General features: G+C 41.7%; 1 protein-coding gene across 8 annotated transcripts in view; it reads right to left on the bottom strand.

Moving 5' to 3' along the window:
• Positions 1 to 7,879, bottom strand: part of Map3k13 (mitogen-activated protein kinase kinase kinase 13) — a 140,962-nt gene that overhangs the window by 76,836 nt on the left and 56,247 nt on the right. The window contains exon 1 of one of the 8 annotated variants that reach the window (XM_021209541.2): positions 5,168 to 5,393. The exons of the other annotated variants lie outside the window; for them this stretch is intronic. The gene's annotated coding sequence lies outside the window, so the exon portion shown is untranslated. Of the gene's footprint in view, positions 1 to 5,167; positions 5,394 to 7,879 lie in introns of those variants that run through there. 8 annotated transcript variants of the gene reach the window in all.

Raw genomic sequence — 7,879 nt, 5'->3', positions numbered from 1 at the left:
CACCTCCCCCTCCCCCTCCCCCTCTCTCTCTCCCTCTCCCTGCTGAGGAAGCACCAGCACTCCCCCAGTGAAAAGCAGACTTTGCAGTATACAGTGTTTATGGGACGCTGGAAACTGGGTATAAAATGATGAACGGAGGGTTCCCACTCCGGGCAGCCAGCCTCCCCTCCTTCCACCTCCCCTTTCTCTCTTTCCCTTCTGACTTAGCCAGTGTTGATTAGTCCTTTAAGGTTTTGGAGGAGTTAATATCTGGAAAAAAGAAACCAATTCAACTAGAAAAGAGGCTTCCTTTACCTCACCCCGGCACTCTCTCCCCTCCCGCGTTTATTTTCCTCCTTGGAAACATGTATCACCAGTGAGTTATTTGTCTGCTGCTTATTTCCTCTATTGAAATAAAGTGAGCCCCAAAAGGGCAAGCCTTTTTGTCTCCTCTGTGTTCTGCCACATATTAGTGCCCAAGATACATACTAGACGGTCAGTCACTAAATATGTGTTGATAAAATAAAGAAAAAAATGCAAGACAGCACTGCTATGCCTGCCAACCCTACTTGGCCTGTTCTTTCCTGTCGTGGTTTCTCTACACCCACTTCACTGTCCTCTCCAGCCCAGCACGTGAGTCCTGGACCCTCTTTCGGCTTGCTTTACACCTAGCCCAGCAGCCTGGGCTCCGCGGCATCTACAACATGATGACCCTCTTTAGCTCCACCCTCTTATCTCCCACCGCACCCGCTGTGCCAGTTCCTCAAGGGTATATTCCCACAATTGCTTATTTTACTCTTTGTCCAGCCCAAAGCAAGAGTAGAAAAGGCCTGTAACTCATGCTAGATTAGATCAATAAAAATTCACAGTACTAGCCAATTCAAAATCCGCAGCACACAAAAGAAAGATTAGGCATGAAAACTGAATTTGAAAATTGAACCTCACATATATTCTCTGGTATCTTTGGTTGAGTCAGCAGCCTTTTGTCTCAGCTTCAAAGTGCGAATAGTATGTACTTTGTATTATGAGGATTATATTTAAATGAAATAATATACACAAAAGCTCTGAAGAGGTTTCTAAGCACGTACAAAGTGCTAAATAAAGGCTCACACACCCTGTGACAGTGCCTCCCCTTTACGATGGGTAAGAGCCCCTGCTCTCTAGTATGATTAACCTTAGGTGCATTCTTTCCTCCTTTCCATGTCAAAATTCTGTTTTCATTCATCTTCTGTCCTTACTCAGAAGTAGTGCCTCTCTCCTTTCCCAAGACTGACCCCAAAATGACCCACACAAATAGTTTTCAACCCTGTACACATATGACAGTACAGGAGCCTTCAAAGCACAAGTGACTAGACTGTGACTAGCCAGTTTCATCTGAGTGTCCCGAGATGAAAACATTACATCAGGTCTTCCCATTGTGATGTTTATGAGACAGGCTCCCATGCAGCTATGGCTGACTTCAAACTCACTCTGTGGTTAAGGGTGGCCTTCAACACCTCATTTCTCTGCCCTTACCTCCCCAGTAGGAAGCATTACAAGGGTAGGCCATCACATGCAGCACTGTTTTGTTTCTGACAGAATGCCAAAAGAGAAAGAGTGTCCGTTTTAAACGAACAGTCCCGGAACAACTGGATATCCATATTCTAAAGTGACATTGAATCCCTTTCTCATGGCATATTGAAAACTTAATTAAACTTTGAGCTAAAAATATAAACTGTTTAGATGCAAACATAGGGATGGGCCTTAATGACCTTGTCAGGGAACTCGGCCCTTGACATAACGTCAAAAGCACAAATAAGGAAAAAGAGAAACTGAACTTCATAAAAACTTGGTTTTCCATACTCGACACCAAGAAAAAGACAGTCCACAGCTTATGAGAAAATAGTTGCAAATCACTGAGTTCTGCACAGCTTGTATCCAGAGAACAGAAAGGACTCTCGTAAATCAATAATAAAAACATAAGTGATTAATTTTTAATATATGCAAAGGATCTGAACAAACATTTCTCTAAAGAAGATATATACATGATCAGTAAGCACATCAAAGATGCTCGACATCCTTAGCTCCTATGGAGATGTCAACAAAGGCACAAGGAGATGCAATTTCAGATGACTAGGGGATGCTCAAGACATGACAGGTAACAGCTGCTGCTTCCCAGGAATTGGAGAGGTTTGAACTCTTGTGTGTTGCTGACGGGAATGTACTGCCAACTTAGAAAGCAGTTCAGCCTCTCCTCAAATGTTCACTGTACAGTTACCATATGACCTGCCATTTCTATCCTAATTAAGTGGAAAGATTAGCAAAAACTTGTACATGAATATAAAGACCAGGAGGATTCCTAGTACCTAAAAGTAGAACTAGCCCATGTCCGCAGATGAATGGAGAAGTATGGTGATTTAACTATGTACACTTATACATTATTTGGCAACATAAAGAGATGAAGTACTGATGTATGTTATGTAAATCAAGGATGAACTTCAGGGAAAAAGTGAGGAAAGCTAATTTCAAAGGATCATGCATCATGTGATTTCATCTATAAGAAATGTCCAAAATAAGCAAAAAGACGTAAGAAGGGAGGTTGATTGGTGTTCACCTAGTGCTGAGGACATTGAGAAGTGAGCGTGGTCTGTGAATGAGTGTGTGGTTGCTTTTTTTTGTGATAGTGAAAATATTCTAAAGTTGACTGTGGTCATGGTGAACATACCAGAAAATCACCCAATAGTGAAAAGAAAAGAGGAAGGATGGAAAAGAGAAGGGGAGGGAAAGAGGAAAAGTGTGTAGTGAATTCTAATGTTAGAGTCAATGTCTAATTTACTTTCTAGATTTCTTGGGGGTAAAAACTGCATTTTCCAAAACCTTGGCTCTTCCCCTTTTTCCCTGAATAATAACTGACATAGCAGGAGTGTGGAGTGGGACGTCCTTTGAATAACTCTTTTTCCTCTTCAATTAGCAGTATTCCTAGGCAATGCTCTTTAATTTGAACAAAGAATACAAGTATCAGGCCACACACTGGGGAGAGTTGATCATCTTGGCTTTCTTGGGTCACCTGTGCTCCTCATGTGGCTAGTGAGCAGGGCACACAGGGGAAGGAAGTAGACAGTGCTAACCAAGCTGCAGGTTCTGCCACCCAAGGCTGGCTGCTGTGTTACACATCCATGGATGTGGAAGTGGACTCTTGCCCTTGGGGACTACGCCACCACCAGCTCCCTAGGACATGGCTTTGGTCTGATTGACTTTGTTTCCTAAATAAATTAATTCCTACTCCTGGAGTAGTTTCAATTTTTAGACAGAAAGGCATCTGTTGATAATCGATGATACACAGTATTTTAGTGTTTGATATTAAACAATTAAGAGTTATTGTTTTATCCTACAAGTACAATATACATGAAAATAAATATAATCTGGAATACGGACACCAGCGGGGACAGTGGGTTCTAGATCCACTCTGTGCCACAGGGGGACAGTTTTACTTCACTCAATTTATGTGCAAGCTAAATTTCTTTCCAGGAAATAAAGCTCTGATTTAATAAACTATGCATAAAGGTGGGATCTAATGAGCATTTCTCAAAATGCCTTTGAATACATAAATTTTTAAAAGATTAAGGATTTGGTCTTCTGGTAGACTTCAGCAATTTAATGTATCTTTGGAAATGCTTTCAATAGAGTCTTAGAAGGCCACAGAATAGAAAAATGCTGCACTATATTGAGATATTGTATCTAAAATAATATCGAATGTGTTCAACTAAGCAAACAAAACAACAAAACATAAAACTACCATTGTCTGGGCAGTAGGCAGAGGGTTCCCTTCTGCAGCTCTAGGGCATGAGAATACACAGAAAAAAAAAAAATGACAGCATCCATGGTTAATTTGAGAAAGAAAATAAAATATTTCAGCTTTAGGTGTAAAAAATATTTTTTTACAAAATGGATGTTCATTGGGAAGATTGAGAATAACCCTTCCCCCAAAATAACCCACAAAGGAATGATGTGAAAGTGGGACCACAACTTAGAACCCCTGCTTTGAAGAAAAACTCAAAAAGAAGCATTGATTACACAAAGTGACTAAGACATGGCTGAGTGACAAGAAATAATGATGCATGCTCACTCTCTCCCTCTCCCTCACCCTCTCCAAAAAGAAGAAAACTCAAACCCATGTCTCAGAGCAGTACATCAGCTGCTCAAAGTTGGGAAGTGCAGTTAGGTCACCTGTGTCCACGGACCACCCTGGACAGAACAGGACAGTGCTACATCTGTTCTCTTGAATGCCAAACCTTTCCTCAAAATAAACCTAAGCATTGGAAAACAACCCCAGATACTTCTGGTTAAAACTATGAACACATTATCAAACCAATTTCACATGTGGAAGACATCAGAACTTCCCTCTATTTCCAAAACACAGTGGCGTAAACTCTTCAATTGGAAGTTCACCTTAGAAAACTACTCAGTTACATTTCTTTACAATACAGTTCTGGAACATAGGAAGAAATAACTTCATTAGCAATCTTTAAAAATATATCCCTACAATTTTAGGATAATCCCTGTTTAGTCTTCACTACAGATATTCTAGTGTTAAAAATATATATAAAAAATAGCAGCAAATATATACAAATATATCCCAAGTACTCTCATCATGAAGGTTTTTGAAAAATGGTCGCACAAGATGTATTTATCTTCCCATATTGCAAACACGAGATATTGACGGCTCCACGACTAGGAAACAAAGGCAAGGTGAAGGGTGAGACATGGCAGAGAGGACAGCGGCACAGGAGACAAGTGCTGGGCAAGAGCCTGCGGCTCGCCTCCGGCTTGCCAGCCCCACTTTCTGCAGCTCCTTCCTGGTATTCTCCCAGGCTCCCCCACAACACATCCACATCCTCTGGAAGGGAACTGAATCTCCCTTTAAGACAAACCAAGCAAGCATCCGAAGGTAACGTGCAGAGCCGTAATCAAAAAATGTCCACGTCTAGCAGGCAGACAAGCGAAGAAATAACCAGCTGTCAGTAGCTGAGCTGTGCCGGGATTGTGGGGTGGGGGGTCGTTCAGGTTTCCTACGGGCTTTCGCTGTCTCTTTCACCTTGGATCTCCCTCAGTAATATCAGTTTTCTAATAAGCTTAAAGCACAAATAAATTCCCCATCTGTCCTTGTGAGATACATGCTGACGAAACAGGAAAAGAGTGTAATACTCACAACAATGAAGAATTCCTACACATGCTGTTCCATTTTCTTGCTTTAAAAAGATGGAAGGTTAATCTAAAGAGCCTTGCAGAATTGGAAAAATAAGGGGGAGGGGATTCTACCCACACAATCCTCTGGCCCACCGCAAAGGAGCTCAAAGCTTGCTGACGTCACACATTCATGAATGGATGTAAATTGGGCTGGTTTAGGATTCCGCACAGACTTAGTGGCTGTGTGTGCTGTGAAGGAAAAGGTTGGGGGGAGGGAGAAGGAGGGCCCAGAGTATACCCAGCCAATAGGCTTCAGGCAGGTATGGCCAGCCCTCTTTTAGAAAGAATCTGGTCACAGAATAAACAGAGCCCGCCAATCAGACATCTATCACAGACCAGCAGAGCCACAGAACGCAGAGAGAGAGAGAGAGAGAGAGAGAGAGAGAGAGAGAGAGAGAGAGAGAGAACTCGAGTGCACTGTGACAACTGTAAACACATTGAACACATTGTTCTTGCTATTGAATGAAGGAGTCAAAGTGGAAGTTTAGAAGGATCAATGTTCCCAAAGGTAAAATATTTTTTTATTCACTAGAGTTATTAGAGTGATTTCCTTTAACCCTGTCTTGATGTTTAGTAACATGCCTAATGCAATAAAAAGAAATCAAAGTCAGAGAATTCGTTCTTAAGATTGGTGTCAGATCAGCAAGCACACACCCCACAACACAATTTGAAACAACAAAATAATTAAGCATGGGTGTATACGGTTTTCTAAGATGGAATTACATAAGCTGTATTGCTTTTATCCCAACATGTTCCTAACCTTTGTGATGTAGCAAAAGTGGGAGGAGAAGGGTAATTACAGTTAGATTTAAATAAGGGACAGCATTCCCTCATTGGTTTATTCAATGTCCGATATTCAATTAAGGCTCTAAAAGAACTCCTAATGAATCTTGAAGCAAAATATATACTTCGGTATAAAATCTTAGCAGTAAAAACAGCTGTGTTCAATCACCAAATGGGCTCATGACAATTCTTTACTCTTTAAGTTTTTAAATGTTATACCGAAGTAGAAGCTAATGCAACTATCTTCTCCCTAACATGTTGCTTTACAATCACCAACACTTTCCAAGCATTGACCATCATTTTTGTATTTGTAAGATGGTCTCAAATCCTTGAACTGAAGTAAGAACAGGAGTGTTTTCTGTAAGGTCTCTGTTGTGAAATGTCTTGTGGCTGGGAACCTTCACGTGGAATCTTCTCAAGGAGGTGCCGTGTAAAGAAGAGAAAAGGGACAGCGCTGTTCTGAGACCTTCCACTACTGTTTTATTCTAGGAATAGACTACTGATGGTATAGAGAATCAACAGATCACTATAAAGAAGTTTGAAGACTATTACTGTGGGAAAGATGGACCAAAGAAGCTTGCTTATCTATGTAAGTTAGGATTGTTCATGGCTAATATAGTATAGAAATGGTGCTAGGCCCTGTGTATACCCCAAAGGCTATGCCAAATATCCATGATACCAAGCTTACTTCAGAATCGTTGAATGAGAAGAAGATGAAGAATATCCATACTCATTCTCTGGACTTACTGTGCTCTGTGTCAATAAGGTTGGTGAACCAGCACACCAGGCTATATGTATTAAAAGTACACGTGGGGCTGGAGAGATGGCTCAGCGGTTAAGGGCACTGACTGCTCTTTCAGAGGTCCTGAGTTCAATTCCCAGCAACCACATGGTGGCTCACAACCACCTGAAATTGGATCTGATGCCCTCTTCTGGCGTGTCTGAAGACAGCAACGGTGCACTCATACATTAAATGAATAAATAATTTTTTTAAAAAAGTACACGTGATTTTGCATGGAATTCTGTCTGAATAGAGCTAATTTAAAAGCCAGCTGGCTCTGCTCTAGAAGCTGCCACAATTTTAGCAAAGGTCAATTAGCAGCAGCATTTCTAACAAGTCTGCCAGTGCTAGGGATAGTGTTTGTGGCAGTTCAACAGTGTGAGTCTATATGTGCTTCTAATTAAGTCACCCAAGGATGCTGCATAATACGTCATCTGGTAAAGTAAAACTAGATGGCTGTGTGGACTTAGCATTTCAGTCTGCTGAGCCTGGTCTGGGTTAACATCCTTCCCTGTACCGCAATACCATCAATGGGGTCAACAAAGGTTGGGACCTCCAGGTCAAATAGCATGGGAAGTCGTCTGTCCAAATTGCAGAAGGTATAGACATCTTTCTCAGAGGAGGTCATTGTTTATAGGGAAAGGGGAGAGGAAGACAAACATGTAAAGGTGTATACCCTAAGGGGCAGCACCCAGGAGAACCTGCTGCAGTGGCACAAATGCAGGACAAATGCACAAATGTGGTCACCAGAGGCAGGAATGCACAGATGTGGTCACCACAAGAGGCTAATGAGTAGAAGGTGCCTAGTGTGCTTGAGGAACCAAATTCTTAAATGTTAATTAATTTAAATTTAAAAATAGTCACATGTGGCTAGCTACCAAATCGATCTGAGTGTCATCATCATGAGTAGTTTTAGATGTCAGCATGCCGACAAGTGTGGGGTGCTACACAGCCAATAAAAGATGAATGGGCTCCGACTGGAGAGATGGCTCAGAGGTTAAGAGCACTGGCTGCCCTTCCAGAGGTCCTGAGTTCAATTCCCAGCAACCACATGGTGGCTCACAACCATCTGTAATGGGATCTGATGCCCTCTTCTGGTGTGTCTAAAGA

The sequence above is a fragment of the Mus pahari genome, chromosome 12, assembly GCF_900095145.1.
Source record: "Mus pahari chromosome 12, PAHARI_EIJ_v1.1, whole genome shotgun sequence".
NCBI classification, from domain to species: Eukaryota; Metazoa; Chordata; class Mammalia; order Rodentia; family Muridae; genus Mus; species Mus pahari.
Note: the sequence above shows the minus strand (reverse complement) of the source record. Positions and strands in the feature narration are given on the sequence as shown.